Below are 18,549 nucleotides of genomic sequence, written 5' to 3' on the forward strand. Positions count from 1 at the left end.
ATAAAGCTGACCTTAGAAGCTTTGAAATGCAATATTTTGACTTGATACTACAAGGCAGACAAAACTGTACACAAACACTACACTCTGGTTGGTAAATCTGTTTGTTTCTCATAGGAGCTTGGTTAGCAATTCTGAAACTCTTTTACATGTTGTGTTTTCTAAGGCTGCTGTAACAAACTACCACAGACTTGGTGGCATAAAGCAGGACAAATTTAATCTTTCATAGTTCTGAAAACCGGAAGTCCAAAATCAAGGTGTCAGAGCTGCGGTATCTCTGAAGTCTCTAGGGGAGAATCCTTCTTTGTGTCTTCCAGCTCCTGGTGACTTCAGGTGTTCGTTGACTTGTGGCTGCTTCACTACAGTCTCTGCCTCTGTCTTTACCTGGTCTTCTCCTCTTGCCTCTATGTTTCTCTTCTCTGCGTGTCTCTTATAAGGATACTTGTCATTGGATTTAGGGCCCACTGGGATAATCTAATGTAAATGAATCTTAAGATCCTTGATTATGTCTGTGAAGACCCCTTTTCTAAATAAGGTTACATTCACAGCTTCCAGTGGTTAAGACATAGGCATATATTTTTGAGGATCACCAATCAACCTAATACACATGTATATAAAATGAATAAGTGCTTTGCAAACACTGTCACTGCCCAGAGCCCCTGACACCAGCCATAGTTGACCCCACCATGCTCTTTGACATCACTGTCAGTGGTGAGTCCTTGGGCCACATTTCCTTAGATCCATTTGCAGACAAAGCTATTAATACAAAGACAGCAGAAAATTTTCATGCTCTGAGCACTGGAGAGAAAGAATTTGGTTATTAAGAGTTCTTGCTTTCACAGTATTATTCCAGGATTTATGTGTCTGGGTGGTGATTTCACATGCCATAAAGGCACTGGTGGAAAGTCCATCTATGCGGAGAAATTTGATGATGAGAGCGTCATCCTGAAGTATACAGGTTCTGGCATCTTGTCCATGGCAAATGCTGTACTCAACACAAATGGTTCCCATTTTTTCATCTGCACTGCAAAGACTGAGTGATTGGTAGGCAAGCATGTGGTCTTCGGCAAGGTGAAAGTGGGCACTAATAAGGTGGAAGCCATGGAATGCTTTGGGTCCAGGAATGGCAAGACCAGCAAGAAGATCATTGCTGACTGTGGAAAACGCTAATAAATTTGAATCGTGTTTTATGTTAACCACAAGAGAATTGCTTCTGTAGCTCAGGAGAGCACCCCTCCAACCCATTTGCTCACAGTATCCTATAATCTTTGTGCTATCTCTGCTATTCTTTAGGTTCTATATTTTCCTTATTCCCTTCCATGTCTAGCTGGATTACACAGTTACATTTATGATCATGAAATAAAAACTAAATAACAAAAAATAAAAAATAAAAATTGAATAAGAAAATATATTGTAAATAATGAGAGCCAGGTTTCTCACTGACATGAGAAAGAAGTTACAAATAAGCAAGAGTGAAAGGTTAGAATGACCTCTGTGGTGCTGGATTAGAGTCACATTTATCAGCATGAATTTATATTAATATGTATACAGATATATGAGCATAAATACAGGTATTGTAGATACATGGGTTAGTATACGTACATATATCTCCTACCTCTGTTCACTAACAGAAGCTGAAGCAATGACACTCAAGTAGTAACAAGTAGACATACTACTTAGATCTTTATTTCTAAATACCTTTTTTTTGTTTGTTTGTTTGAGATGGAGTCTCACTCTGTCACCCAGGCTGTAGTGCAGTGGCATGATCTTGGGTCACTGCAACCTCTGCCTCCCAGGTTCAAGCAATTCTGCCTCAGCCTCCCGAGTAGCTGGGATTACAGCCACACACCACCATGCCCAGCTAACTTTTGTATTTTTAGTAGAGATGGGGTTTCACCATGTTGGCCAGGGTCTCAAACTTGTGACTTCAGGTGATACACCCGCTTCGGCCTCCCAAATCTAAATACCTTTTTCCAACAAACAGAACCAGTGCTCCTTAAAGAAATACTTGTTTCTAGATCTAGAGCAGAGTAAATACAATATGAGCCTGGAGCATCTTACAGTGCCAGAAAGGAAGTGTCCAGAAAAAAACTCTATAGAGATGGAAATTAGATTAGTGAATGCCTATGGCTGAGATTGAGAATGGGAAAATGACTGCAAATGAAGATAGGCTTCCTTTCGGGATGGTGGAAGTATTCTACAATTAGCTTGTCCTATTAGTTTTACAACTCTGTAAATATACTAAAATTCATATTGATATCATGTACCTCCTGATGTGATGAGTATGAAAGTTGAATATGTGCATACACGTCAATAAATTTTATGGTATATAAATTATACCTCAACAAAGCTGATTAAGAAGAAAGTGCTCTATAAAACAAACAAACAAAAAGGCCAGGCACAGTGGCTCACACCTGTAATCCCAGCACTTTGGGAGGCCGAGGCGGGGGGATCACGATGTCAGGAGATCAAGACCATCCTGGCTAACACGGTGAAACCCCCATCTCTACCAAAAATACAAAAAATTAGCCAGGTGTGGTGGCACACACCTGTAGTCCCAGCTACTTGGGAGGCTGAGGCAAGAGAATCGCTTGAACCTGGGAGGCGGAGGTTGCAGTGAGCCAAGATCGCGCCACTGCACTCCAGCCTGGGAAACAAAGCGAGCTTCCATCTCAAAAAAAAAAAGAAAGAAAGAAAGAAAAAAGGATGGTGTATATTGAAGACACACAAGAACCAACTGAAAGTGCTACCAATGGCCAAAGTTGGAACAATTTGAGCAACAAATTAAGTAATGGTAGTACTGGATTAAAGCCCCAAAATAGAATCTTCGTGATATTCATGACTCCATAGTGACATACATACATACATACATAAATGGGTAAGAAGGGACAAATCTTCCTTACAGAAGAATTGTAAGTACTAAATATAGAAGGAATGAGAGAAATAGAAAATCACCATTAGAACACCACAGTAATAGCTACTATGAGCAAGATCCACTGATGAATGCTAAAATTAGTGAGTGAAACTTTTAGGATGAGTGAGATATTTGCATAACCTCAAAGTATTTCCTTCTAAATATTTATTAATTACTGTGGTCATTTAACATAAGCCTATAAAGTCTTTCATATACCCTCCTCCAGAGGTAGAGTTTAACTCCTTTTCCCTTGAGTGTAGGCTGGACTTAGTGACTTGCTGCTAATGAACAGAATATGAAAAGGGAAAAATAGCAAGAGAAGAGTGGCAAGCATGACCCTAAGTGGGTCAAAGTTAGCATCAACAATAATAAGTCATGTTGATATAATGTGCCTGCTGATATGTGATAAATATGTATCTTTGGGGTTTATTCGTTTGTTTGTTTGTTTTGAGACACAGTCTTGTTCTGTTGCCCAGACTGGAATCCAGTGGCGTGATCTCAGCTCACTGCAACTTCTGCCTCCTAGGTTCAAGCAATTCTCATGCCTCAGCCTCCTGAGTAGCTGGGACTACAGGCACTCGCCACCACACCTGGCTAATTTTTTTTTGTATATTTAGTAGAGACAGGGTTTCACCATGTTGCCCAGGCTAGTCTTGAGCTCCTATGATGTGATATATATCAAATCTCACAAAGCTGATCGTACCCATACCCTAGGACCTATTCATTCCAACCATAGGTATACATGCAACAAAAACGTGTTCACATTTTTTGCACCAAAAAACCTTTAAAAGGTCTGAAAAACAGCATTATTTATAATAGCCCAATAAGTAATACCTAGCTCAAAAGACTATTTTGAGGACTATATAATATATATATAAAATATACAAAGTAGGACCACAGGCTCTGGTACAATAGACAATAAAAAGCTGTCATCATCATCATCATCATCATTATAATAAACAAGGGGGGCTGGGTGAGGTGCCTCACACGTGTAATCCCAGCACTTTGGGAGGCCAAGGATCACCTGAGGTCAGGAGTTCAAGACTAGATTGGCCAACATGGTGAAGCCCCATCTCTACTAAAAATAAAAAATTACCTAGGTGTGGTGGCAGACGCCTGTAATCCCAGCTACTTGGGAGGCTGAGGCATGAGAATCGCTTGAACCTGGGAGGCAGAGGTGGCAGTGAGCTGAGATTATGCCACTGTACTCCAGCCTGGGGGATAGAGCAAGACTCTGTCTCCAAAAATACAAGGAGAACCTTCCTTTTAACTCTGGGCCATTCTTGCACATGCCTCCAAAGCAGCTCAGCTTGGGTAAATCTCACAAAGTCCCACTTGACTGTGTCTGCTTTTAGCCTCTCCAAAGAGGTTCAAAATCAGCCAAAAAAGAAGACATACCATCCTATCTCTATTCATCAGCTCAACACAAAAGATCCCATTTGTGTGTGTGGCCAAAACTGCCCTTCTCCCTGCTCCCCTAAGTGAAGTAAGGATGTGAAGAAGCCATGGATTGGGTAGGAAGCTTTGAAAATGGCATCTTCCAAGGTTAACTAATTAGAAGATATTTTGCTTGTCATGTCACTCAAGCTCAAGCAGAAGATAGGCTCTAGTCATTATGTGGTGATATAAGCATAAAAATAGAATAAGTTTAAATTGAAACAAGTGGTGTTTATGAAGGGTTATGAGCTTGTAACTAATGAGTTAACAAAAAGTATAGAATAATTGGATTGTTAATTAGCACCAGGGGTCAGTTGCATCACCAAATAAAAAAGAGGTCCATTCATGTATTCCAAAACGATAAATTTCCTAAATGTCCTACAGAGGTTTGCTAAGCACACAGACTGAGGTAATGAAACTCTGGTGGTTCCAGCAAAGGCAATAAAGTACCAATAAGAACATATATGTTGTTTAAAACCCTAATATGACAGATCAATCTACCCCAATATAGGGTAATGTATTATATCATCTTGACCAAGTGAGACTTTAAAATACATTATTTCAGAAAACAAACACCAAGTTCTGGGGGCAAACTAAAATCTAGAGAAAGGAGTTGACTTTAAAAAGTTTAAGCAACCTAACAACAAAGTTTAATAATAAGAAAGAGAGGCTACTGTCTTAGGCTTAAGTCACTTTAGAAGAAAAAACTGAATTTTGTGTAATCCCAGCACTTTGGGAGGCTGAGGTGGGAGAATCACGAGGTCAGGAGTTTGAGACCAGCCTGGCCAACATGGTGAAACCCCGTCTCTACTAAAAATACAAAAAATTAGCTGGATGTAGTGGTGGGTGCCTGTAATCCCAGCTACTCAGGAGGCTGAGGCAGAAGAATCACTTGAACCTGGGAGGCGGAGGTTGCAGTGAGCCGAGATCATGCCACTGCACTCCAGCCTGGGCGAGAGAGTGAGACTCCATCTAAAAAAAAAAAAGAAAAAAAATCCAGGACCCCAGGGAATTTGGGGTTGAGTAAAAATTACTACCCAGAAGGTATCCAACTAATAGTACTGAAACATTAGGAAGAAATCAAAATATGTTTATCTCTAATCCTAGAAAGGTATAAAAACAACTTTAAGGAAGAAATAAATTCACCACATGGTACTTGATGTTTGGAATAGCTTAAGGTTAAATGTTGTAATAAGTTTTGTTGTTTTATCTACAAAATGCATTTTGTGTATTTTGTATTTTAGGGTGTTGAAATGTTCAAAAGAATCAGACATACTAAATTTGCAATTGCTGTTTAAAGGAATTTAATCAAATTTTGTATCAATACCTAAATGCTCACTCCACTGACATTAAGGTTCATATAATTGTGAGTGTTCCTCTCTATGCAAAAACTCTCTCAGATATTAAAGGCTAATCTACATGCCAGCAAACTCAGTCTCTGCAGAGAGAAGGACCGTGACTCAAAATGCACCCTGTGTGCTGGGAAGATTTCTGTCTTAGTGTGCTTGGGCTGCTATATCAAGTACCACAGACTGGGGGATTTGAACAACAGAAATTTACTTGCTCACAATTATAGCAGCTAGAAGTCTGACATCAAGGTGTCGACAAGATTACTTTCTTCTGAGGTTTTTCTCCTTGGCTTGTAGATGGCCATCTTCTCTCTGTAGTAATACATGGTTTTTCCTCTGTGCCTATCTGTCTCCTAATGTGCTCCTCTTGTAAGGACACCTGTTATATTGGATTAGGGCCCACCCATATGAGCTCATTTTACCTTAATTACCTCTTTACAGGCCCTGGCTCTATAGTCACATCTTTAAGGTACTGGATGGGTGTTAGGATTTCAACATACGTGTGAATTTTGGGGAGCACAATTCAGCTCATAATGATTTCCAAGAACCAAGAGACTGAGGGCTCAAACATGGTGGGCAGAAGAACCCAGCCTTGGAAAGGATCTGCGATGGAAACTCTGGGGGTATAGAAAAGGAATTGAATGATATGAGGAGCAGAAATCAGAGAGGAGGGTGTATTCTGAGGAAGCGAGAGAGGAGCCCCAAGGGTTGTGGTACAGAGGCCTCTGTCTGCACATTGGTCATCATAATCTCAATGCCCAGATTGTACTCAAGAACAATTCAATCAGAATGTCTGGGGGTGAAACCTGGGCATCAGTAACTTTTAAAGCTCCCCAAGTGATTCCAACTGTGCAGCCAAGGTTGAAAACCTAAAGGTTTGATCACAAGCCCTTCAGCTCCAGTACCCTACACAAAGAAAGTTAGACTAGAGGATGGAACTTTCTGACCTCTTGCTCTGCAAAAGGTGGGGATGAATGGCCCCCACAGCCACACCATAGTAAATGGCAGGTGTCTTGATCATCTTCACTCTGACCCAGAGGGTCGTCTGAAAGAGCCTCTGGTTGTAATGACTCCTATTAAGGAATACTAAATCTGACATTCCTGTCTCCCTTGACTCTTTCTAGGCACTTTACCCCTGATCTTGAGCTTCAGGGTTTTTCCATAGCTGTGTCCAACCCCCACCCACACTCTTCCCACCCTCTATCCCCAAAAAGAAAGAAAAAGAGGAAGTGGGAAAGTGTGTTTAATATATTTGCAGATGTACATATTCACAAATATGTTGGGAATGTTTGAGCCATGTTAATTGGGTGAATACTTTGACCCAATCCTTCAGGAATATTGAATCATGGGAATACTGTACTTAGAACAACACAATATTACCATGGGCCTCTCTACCCTGCGCAAATATTAGTCTTTAACTGGAATGACCAAAAACAGATGTTTCATATCTAGAATGTTTTCTCACAGAGAGTTTCAATAGAAATATTTTAGCCCCTCAGATACATCCAAATAAAATATTTGGTCTTGAAACATTCTATTTTAAAAGTCAGTGAGTTGTGGCTTCATTATAGCAGAAGAAGCATGAATCAGAGACCTGTTTTCATTTGTCACCTTCAGGATAAGCAAGAGTGAACAGTGAAAAGTGATAAAATTCTGAACTCTTGTGATTCGGAGATGATTTTTTTAAAAACATGCATCCCTCATGTAATAAACCTGAGAAATGCCAGTGACATTTGCTATAAAACATGCATGGTGCCTCCTTTCATGCTTATTTGCATTATAAAACCAGAAGTGACTTTTGATTAGAAAAAATTGTCCCTGGGATATACTAAAACCATTGCATGTAGCCAAATTTTAGTCACACCTTCAAAGAAACATGTATCACTTTAAAAAAGACCTAATATGGCCAAAATGTTAGTATTATTGATATGGCATATTCAAAATAAACTACAGGAAAAAAACATGGAAAGTAAAAATATTATACAACAATGCCTCTCAAATTTTAATTTGCATAAGAACCACCTGGGGGATCTTGCTAATTCTGATTCTGGGAGGGCCCAATATTCTGCATTTCTAACAAGCTCCCAGGGAATGCTGTTGCTGCCAGTCTCTGGCAAAGGCTCTGAAAGCTTGATTTCTTCCGTATTAATTATGCCCACTCTAAAGGTAAAGCCTTGGTTCTTCGCTAACATTTTCATCAGCTTTGAACAGTCCTGACAGTTACAACTTTATATTACCACCCCTTTTTTTTTTTTCCAAACTCCTGCGGGATCTCTTCTTGAACAAATTTTCCCTTACCATCACTGTTTTACTTGATTATATGGCCTATAAGGACAAAAACTGCATAAGGTTTATGAACTCTCATTATTAATGAGCAAACAGACTTCTCCCCAGTGTAGGATTGAAAGTCTACTAGTAAGGAAATGTTTAGCAATGATCACCACATCACCTCCTGTAATGGTAATGGCAACTCCTGCTGACTACTTATTACTATTTGTCAGACATAATGGTGATTTATTTAAGTCATCTTAATTAAATGTTAAAATAAATCAATGAAGTATTTATTTTATTTAGCAAACACTTATATAATGCTTTCTACATACAGGCATTATTTTGAGTGCTTTACAAATATTCACTCAATTAATCCACATAAATCATATAAGGTGTTACTCATCTTACAGATAAGAAAGTTAAGGCATGGAGAAGGTGAGTACTTGCCTAAAGTTATTTAGTTAGGAAATGGTTTGATTGAACCTACGTAGTTTGGCACTTAATCATCTTCCTAAACAGAGGAAGGAGCGGGTCGCTCTGTCGCTCAGGCTGGAGTGCAGTGGCACTATCTCGGCTCACTGCAAGCTCCGCCTCCCGGGTTCACGTCATTCTCCTGCCTCAGCCTCCCGAGTAGCTGGGACTACAGGCACCCGCCACCACGCTTGGCTAATTTTTTGTATTTTTAGTAGAGACGGGGTTTCACCATGTTAGCCAGGATGGTCTCAATCTCCTGACCTCGTGATCCGCCCGCCTCGGCCTCCCAAAGTGCTGGGATTACACGCATGAGCCACCGCGCCCGGCCAATAATCACATTTCTAACAGATCACCTAAGAACACTGGAATTCAACAAAGAAATGACAGTAGACACCTAAGACAAAGGAGAGGGGAGTGAGGTAGTCAGCTCAGGGATGACAGCATCAGTTGGGAGTCTGCAGAGGCTCCTCAATGTGGGGAAAGAGTAAGTGACTCCCAGTGATCTACATTCTCACTGCAGACTCTCCCAATCCTAGCCATGGGAGAGCCCCTCAACTCATGAGGGCCCTGAGACTAACATAGGGATCTGCCTGGAGACTGCATAACAGGATTGCTTCAGAGAGGGGTCCCACAGATGCCTGGAGTCCTAAGCAGCTACAGCAAAGTGCCATTTTGAGAGTCCAGCTCCCACCAGCCTGCATCCTGCCCTGGGGCTCAGTAGCCCTTTCATCTCCATATCCATAGAGCCCCACTGACATACCTTGCATGCAGCCAGGTGCTGCTGCTAGTTGCTGCCACCAGGGCTGAAGTGCAAACTATTGGGAGCAACCCTGCCACTCCCAGTAGCATGGCTGCTTTGAAAGCACCCTGAGGACAGGCTATCCTCCTTAAATCTGCCACCAAGGGCCCAAGTTTGTATGCCCCCCTGCCACACATTTAAGACTGCAGCCACTGAAAGCAACCCTGCTCTTCACAGGAGCAGAGTTGCAGCATAGCCGCAGCTTCCCCCTACTTGAGCATTTCAGCCAGAGGCCTGGTGATCATCTCACCCCTGCCTACCACAGCTAGCACCTGCATGCATCTCTAAGGGGCCTGAGGACAGGTCTACATGGCCCAGCTCGTATCCACCAGTGCCCAGGCACGCCATTCAGGAACCTGGGGATCTCCCTTCCCCGTCTACCACCATTGGCATGTGAGGACTCCTCTTGGAGGCCAGAGAACAGACCACCCAACCTGCTGCTAGTATCATAGCTGGCACTCACCCATGTGTATCACCTTCAGGCCTGGGGACTGGCTCACCCAGCCTATCACAGCCACCGTCAACATCACTTGGGAACCAGAGAATTGTCCCACTACTGCTACTGTCATTGGCCACACTACACCCACTGCCTGGAGGCCCAAGGACCCACCCACCTGCCTGACCCACCACTGCCACTACTGGCTCCCAAGTAAGCAGCCTGGAGGCCCAAGAATTGGCTCACCTGTACCTGCTAAAAACAATGCCAGTATATACTTCCCTGGGAGCGAAGGACAGGCATGCTTGGCATGCTGCCGCCACCATTGGGACCCAATGGCTGGCCCACCTGATGTCCCTGTCTCCAACAAAACTTCACCACTCCCTCCGTTAATGATTACACCCTAAGCCACTGAGGGAACTACAGACACTCTTGACACTGTTTATAGGCAAAGAAATCAAAAAGAGACTACACTATTGCATACACCCTAATTCAAAGTCAAAGTACCCTACCAACCAATGCCACAGGGACATCATCAGGAAAAAGTCCTCTGCTATGAAAGCAAATTCAAAGAATTGGAAGAAGTGACCATTATACCAGATGCACAGATATCAACATGAGAACACAGGAAACATGAAAAGGCAAGGAAATATGACACCTCCAGAGGAACACAATAATTCTCCAGCAACAGATTCCAATGAAAAAGAAATTTATGAAATCTCAGAAAAATAATTCAAAATGGTTCAAAATAATATTTAAAAAGCTCAGTGAGACATAAGAGAACTCAGAAAAACAATACAAAGAAATCAGAAAATTCAGGACATAAATGAGAAATTTACTAAAGACATAGATATCATAAAAAGAACCAAACATAAATTTAGTAATGCAAGAATTTATTGAATAAAATACAAAATACATATGAAAGCTTTAACAATAGATTAGACCAAACAGAAGAAATTATTTCAGAACTTGAAAAAGGTTTTTTGTTTGTTTGTTTGTTTGTTTTTGAGATGGAGTTTTGCTCTTGTTGCCCAGGCTGAAGTGCAATGGTGTGATCTTGGCTCACTGCAACCTCTAACTCCCGGGTTCAAGTCATTCTCCTGTCTCAGCCTCCCAAGTAGCTGGGATTACAGGCACATGCCACCACACCCAGCTAATTTTTGTATTTTTAGTAGAGACAGGGTTTCATCATATTGGTCAGGCTGGTCTCGAACTCCTAACCTCAGGTGATACAACCACCTTGGCCTCCCAAAGTGCTGGAATTACAGGCGTGAGCCACCGTGCCCAGCCAAAAAAGGGTCTTTTAAAATCACCTAGTCAGACAAAAATAAAGAAAAAAGAATGAACAAAGCCTATGTGACATATGGAACACCATAAGGCAACCAAATTATTTGGATTTTTGATGTCCCACAAGGTGAAGAGAAAATAAAAGGGATAGTAAACCTACTTAATGAAATTTAGCTAAAAACTTCCCAAATCTAGCAAGAAATTTAGATACCTAGACACAGAAAGCTCAGAGATTTCCAAACAGATAAAATTCAAAAAGGTCTTCTCCACAGCACATTATAGTCAAACTGTCAAAAGTCAAGGATGAAGAGAGAATTGTAAAAATAGCAGGAGAAAAGTATATAGTTACTTATGAGGGAAGCCTCATCAGACCAATGGCAGATTTCTTAGCAGAAACTTTATAGCTCAGGAGAGAATGAGATTATATATTCAAAATGCTGAAAGGAAAAAAAAATTGTCGGCCAAAGATATTATACCCAGCAAAGTTATCCTTCATAAGTGAAGGAGAAATAAAGTCTTTCCTATAGAAGCAAAAGCTAAAGGAAGTCTTCACCATTAGACTGGTCCTACAAGAAATACTTGACCAGATGTGGTGGTGCATACCAATAGTCATAACTACCAGGGAGGCTGAGCCAGGAGGATCACTTGTGCCCAGGAGTTCAAGGCCAGCCTGGGCAACATAGCAAGACACTTATCTCTTAAAAAACAAAAACAGAAAGAAAATTTTAAAAGAAAGAAAAAGAAATGCGTAAGGAAATCCCACATGTGGAAGCAAAAGATGATATCTATCCTCATTAAAACATACAAAAGTATAAAATGCACTGGAGAGCAAACACATAAATAAGTAAGAAAAAGAATTCAAATGTTCTTACTACACAAAACCACTAAACCACAATGATAAATAGTAAGAGAGAGCGAAAAGAACAAAGGATATACACAACAACCAGAAATCAATTAATAAAATGACAGGAATAGCCCTCACATAGCAATAAAAAGTTTGAATGTAAATGAATTAAACTGTCCATTTAAAAGATATAGAGTGGCTGAATGAATTAAAAAACATGACTCAACTACATGCCACCAAGAAACTCATCTCTCCTGTAAAGACACATATAGACTGAAAATAAAGGGATAGAAAAAGATATCCCATGCAAACAGAAACCAAAAATAAGCAGGAATAGCTATAGTTATCTCAGACAAAACAGACTTTAAAGTGAAAAACAGTAAAAAGAGACAAAGAAGGTCATTATATAATGATGAGATCAACTCAGCAAGAGGATATAATTATACTAAACATATATGCACCCAGTACCAGAACACCCAGACAGATAGCAAATATTAGATCTAAAGGGAGAGATAAACTCCAACACAATAATAGTTGGGGACTTCAACATCCCATTCTCAGTATTAGACAGATCATCTAGACAGAAAATTAACAAAGAAACATTGAGTTTAAGCTGCACATTAGACCAGATGGACCAAACAGACAGAGAACACTTCATCCAACAGCTACAGAATACACATTCTTCTCATCAACACATGGAATATTCTCCAGGATAAGCCATATATTAGGACACAAAACAAGTCTCAACAGATTTTTAAAAATTGTAATCATATCAAGTATCTTCTCAGACCACAATGGAATAAAACTAGAAATCAGTAAGAAGAGGAACTTTGGAAACTGTACAATTATATGGAAATTTAAAAACATGCTCCTAAATGACCACTGGGTCAAGGAAGAAATTAGGAAGAAGTTCAAAAAAATTGAAACAAATGAAAATCAAAGCACAATATGCCAAAACCTATGGGATAAAACCAAAGCAGTGATAAGAATGAATTTTATAACAATAAATCTGACATCAAAAAAGTCGAAGGATCCCCAGTAAGTTCTAATAATTCACCTTAAGAAACTAGAAGAGCAAGAAAAGAAGGAAAGAAATAATAAAGATCAGAGCAGAACTAAATGAAATAGACTACAAAACCATACAAAGGATCAACACACTGAAAAGTCTGTTTTTTGAAAGGATAAACAAAATCAACAAACCACTAGTTAGACTAAGAAAAAAAAAAGACACAAATAGAATCAGAAATGAAAAAGGAGACATTACGACTGTTGTCACAGAAATGCATAAGATAATCAGAGATTGCTATGAACAACCATACACTAACAAACTAGGTAATTGTGAGGAAATAGATGAATTCATGGACACATATGACCTATCAAGACTGAATCATAAAGAGAGAAACTGAACAGACCAATTACAAGTAATGAGATTGATTCAGTATCAAAAGTCTCCCCACAAAGGAAAGTCCAGGACTGGATATCTTCACTGCCAAATTTTGCCATAATTACAAGGAAGAACTAACACCTCAAACAATTCCAAAAATTGAAGAGGAAGGACTTCTCCATAGCTTATTCTATGAAGCTGGCATTGCCCTGATATCAAAACCAGACAAGTTTGCAATAAAAAAGAAAATTACAGACCAATATCCTTGATGAATTTAAATGCAAAATTCCTCAACAAATATGACCCCCAAAAATCCAGCAGTACACCATGATCAAGTGGTATTTATCTCATGGATACAAGTACAGTTCAACATACACACATCAACAGAATAAAGGACAAAAACTATGTGATCATCTCAATAAAAGCAGAAAAAGCATTTGATAAAATTTAACATCTCTTCATGATAAAAAAAGAAAAACCTCCTCAAATTGGGTATAGAAGGAACATACCTCAAAATAATAAAGGCCAAATATGACAGGTAACACCATACTAAATGGAAAATTGAAGGCCTTTAGATCTGGAACAAGACAAGGGTGACCACTTTCACCACTCCTATTGAACATAGTACTGGAAGTCCTAGACAGAACAATCAGGCATGAAAAAGAAATAAAAGGCATCCAACTTGGAAAAGTGGAAGTCAAACTGCTCCTCTTTTCGGATGACATGATCTTATATCTAGAAAAGCCTAAAGCCTCCACCAAAAAACTCTTAGATCTGATGAATAAATTTGGTAATACTGCAGGATACAAAATCGATATACAAAAATTAGTAGCATTAATATACAACAATATCGAGCCAGCTGAAAAAGAAATAAAAAAGTGATCCCATTTATAATAGCTATAAAATAATGAAATATGTGGGAATAAATTTAACTAAGGAAGTGAAAGACCTCTATAATGGAAACTAGTGAACTACGATGAAATAAATTAAAGAGGACACAAACAAATGGACAGACATCATATGCTCATGAATTGGAAGAATTAATATCATTAAAATGGCCATGCTGCCCAAAGCAATCTACAGGTTCCATGCAATTCTTATGAAAATACCAATGCTATTTTCAGAAATAGAAAAAACAATCCTAAAATTCATATGGAACCAAAAAAGAACCCAAAAAACCAAAGCAATCCTAAGCAAAAAGAACAAATCTGGAGGCATCATTATAAGGCTATAGTAACAAAAATAACATGGTATTGGTGACACATAGACCAATGGAACATAATAAGAAATCTAGAAATTAATTTATGTATTTACAGCCAACTGATTTTCAACAAAGATGCCAAGAACAGACATTGGAGAAGGAACATCTTCTTCAATCATAGTGCTTGGATATCTATATGCAAATAATGAAACTGGACCCCTATCTCTCACCATAGATGAAAAATAAACTTGAAATGGATTAAACACTTAAAATATAAGACCTGCAACTATAAAACTACTAACAGATAATATAGGGGAAACACTTCAGGACACTGGTTTAGGAAAGATTTTATGAGTAAGACTTCAAAAGCATAAGCAATGAAAACAACAAATAGACAAATGGAACTTAACTAAACTAAAAAGCTTCTGCAGAGAAAAAATAACAGAGTGATCAGACAACCTTCAGAAAAAGAGAAAATATTTGGAAACTATGCATGCAACAGGAGACTGATATTCAGAATTTACAAAGAACTCAAACAACTCATCAATAACAAGAAAAACCCCAAATAATCTCATTAAATAGTGGGCAAAGGATATTAACAGATATTTTTCAAAATAAGACATACAAATGGCCAAGAGGCATATACAAAATGCTCAACATCACTAATCATCAGGGAAATTAAAACCATGATGAGCTATCATCTTGTACCAGTCAGAATGGCTATTATTAAAAAGACAAAAAATAACAGATGACAAGGATATAGAGAAAAGGGAATGCCAGTCACTGTTGGTGGGAATGTAAATTAGTACAACCTCTTTGGAAAACTGTATGGAAATGTATCAAAGAACTAAAAATAGAACTGCCATTTGATCCAGCAATTCCACTACTGGGTATCTACCCAAAAGAAAATAAATCATTATATCAAAAAGATACCTACACTTGCATGTTTATCACAGCACAAAATTACAATCACTATAGCATAGATGTGGAATCACTTAAGTGTCCATCAATGGATGAATGGATAAAGAAAATGTGGTATATATACACAATGGAATACTATACAGCCATAAAAAAGAAATCATGTCTTTTTTAGCAACATGGATAGAACTGGAGGCCATTGTCTTAAGTGAAATAAGTCAGACACAGAAAGACAAATACTGCATGTTCTCACTTACAAATGGAAGCTAAATAATGTATATACGTGGACTGAGAGACAATGGAACCTGGGAAGGGTGGAAGAGTGTGAGAGGGTAGATGATGAGAATTTACTTAACAGGTACAATATACATTATTTGGGTGACGGATACACTAAAAGCCCTGACTTCACCACTTCACAATATATCCATGTAACAATATTGCACTTGTATTTCTTAAATGTATAAAAACAAACAAATAATAAATGAGATATATGTTTGTTAGCTTACTCTTTTCTGTCTGTGGAAAAAGTATCATTAAGTATCTTCCCACTGCCATCTGTCTAATTCTGCCATCTGCCATCTGCCACTCTAAGTCAGGGTCTCCTAAAGAGACCAAACAGCTGTGGAAGGTCTTCATCAAAGGCTTGGTGAAACAACCAACGGGAGTCTGAGGAGCCACTGTGAGCAATGGGAAACACTCACAGAATGTGTGGTAACGAGAGATCCAAACACCTAGCGCTCCAGGAGCTTTGGGTTTGTCACCTATGCCAATTTAGAGGAGGGGAATGCAGCCATGAATCAAGGCCACACAAAGTAGATGGAAGAGTTGTGGAAACAAAGGGAGTTGTCTCAAGCGAAGATTCCCAAAGACTAGGTGCCCACTTAACTGTGAGAAAGATATTTGTTGGTGCTATTAAAGGAGACATTGAAGAGCATCACCTAAGAGATTATTTTGAACAGAATAGGAAAATTTAAATGATTGAAATCATGGCTGTCTGAGGCAGTGGCAAGAAAAAGGGCTTTGCTTTTGTAACCTTTGACAACCGTGACTCTGTGGATAAGACTGTCATTCAGAAACACCATACTGTGAATGGATATAATGGGGAAGTAAGGAAAGCGCTTTTAAAGCAAGAGATGGCTTCACGAAGCCAAAGAGGTCACAGTGGTTTTGGAAACTTTGGTAGTAGCTGTGAAGGTGGTTTTGGTGGAAATGACAATTTTAGTCATGGAGGAAACTTTAATGGTTGTGTAGGCTTTAGTGGCAGCTGTGGTGGTGGTGGATATGGTGGCAGTGGGCATAGTTATAATGAATGCTGTAATGTTGGTGCTTATGGAGGAGGAAGCCCTGGTTACTCTGGAGGAGGAAGCAGAGGCTACAGAAGTGGTGAACAGGGTTATGGAAACCAGGGCAGTGGCTATGGCAGGATTGGCACCTATGACTGCTATAACAATGGAGGAGGCAGAGGCAGCATTAGTGCTAGCAGTGGAAGCAATTTTGGAGGTGGCAGAAGCTACAATGATTTTGGCAATTACAACTGTCAGTCTTCAAATTTTGAATCCATGAAGGGAGAAAACTTTGGAGGCAGAAGTTCTGGTTCCTATGGTGGTGGAGGCTAATACTTTGCCAAACCATAAAACCAAGGCAGCTATGGTGGTTCCAGTAGCAGCAATAGCTACAGCAGTAGCAGAAGATTTTAGTTACTGCCAGGAAACAAAGCTTAGCAGTAGAGGAAAGCTAGAGAAGTGATAAGGAAGCTATAGGTTACAAGAGATTTGTGAACTGGGCCAAGCACAGTGGTGGCAGGGCCTAGCTACCACACACACAAAAAAAGGGACATGTTTTAGACAATACTCATCTGTATTAGAAAAAAACTTGAGGACTGTAGTTGTGACTAATTGTATAACAGCTTAATGTTTCTGTTCTGTGGAAAGTGTAAAGCATCCCAACAAAAGGGGTTTAATGTAGATTTTTTCCACTCATGCTGTTGATTGCCAGATGTAATAGTCTGTATGAACATGATGCTGAATAAATATGTCTTTTTAAAAAAGTGAATGGTGCTGGGAAAACTGGATATCCATATGCAAAAGAATGTTCCCCTATTTCTCACCATACACAAAAATCAACTCAAAATATGTTAAAGACGCAAGTGTAAGTCCCAAAACTATAAAGCTACTAGCAGAAAATATAGGGGAATCACTTCAGGACATTGGTCTAGGGAAATATTTTATGCCTAAGACCCCAAAAGCACAAGTATCAAAAACAAAAACAAAAACAGACAAGTGGAACTTGATTAAACTAAAAAGTTTCTGCACAGCAAAAGAAACAATCAATAAAGAGAAAATCTCTTGAATGGGAGAAAATATTTGCAAACTATTCATTCAGTCAGAGACTAATATCCAGAATATACAAGGAACTCAAACAACTCAACAATAAACCAAACAATCCCATTAAAAAGTGGGCAAAAGACATGAATAGATATTTTTAAAAATAAGACACAGAAAAGGTCAACAGGTATATGAAAAAATACTCAATATTCCTAATCATCAAGGAAATGCAAATTAAAATCACAATGAGATATCATCTTACCCCAGTTAAATAGGCTGTTATTAAAAAGACAGAAAATAACAGATGCTGGTGAGGATATGGAGAAAAGGGAATTCTTATGCACTGTTGATAGGAATAAAAACTAGTACAACCACTATGAAAAACAGTATGGAGATTTATCAGAAAAACTAAAAATAGAACTATAATATGATCCAGCAATCCCACTACTGGGTATTTATCCAAAGGAAAAGAAATCAGTGTATCAGAAAGATACCTGTACCGTCATGTTTACAGCAGAACTATTCACAATAGTCAATATATGGAATATATGGAATCAACCTAAGTGTCTCTCAACAGGTGAATGGATAAAGAAAGTGTGCTATATTTACATAATGGAATGCTATTTGGCCATAAAAATAATAAACACATGTTATTTGCAGCAACATGGATAGAACTGGAGGTTACTATGTTAAGTGAAATTAAGCTTGGCACAGAAAAACAAATATCACATAATCACATGTTCTCACTCATCTATGAGAGCTACAGAAGTTGATCTCATGGAGATTGAGAGTTGAATGATAGTTACGAGAAGCTGGGAAGGGTGTTGGGGGTTGGAAGAATGAATAGAGTTTGGTCAGTGAGTAAAAACATGCAGTTAGATGAAGAAATAAGTTCTAATGTTTGATAACAGAGT

The 18,549-nt window shown here is 39.0% G+C and overlaps 1 pseudogene; it reads left to right on the plus strand.

Moving 5' to 3' along the window:
• The first annotated feature begins 683 nt into the window (after nucleotides 1–683).
• LOC470963 (heterogeneous nuclear ribonucleoprotein A1-like) lies at nucleotides 684–17,008 on the plus strand (annotated as a pseudogene).
• The last annotated feature ends 1,541 nt before the right edge of the window (nucleotides 17,009–18,549 follow it).

The sequence above is a fragment of the Pan troglodytes genome, chromosome 2 (genome assembly GCF_028858775.2).
Source record: "Pan troglodytes isolate AG18354 chromosome 2, NHGRI_mPanTro3-v2.0_pri, whole genome shotgun sequence".
Classification (NCBI taxonomy): domain Eukaryota; kingdom Metazoa; phylum Chordata; class Mammalia; order Primates; family Hominidae; genus Pan; species Pan troglodytes.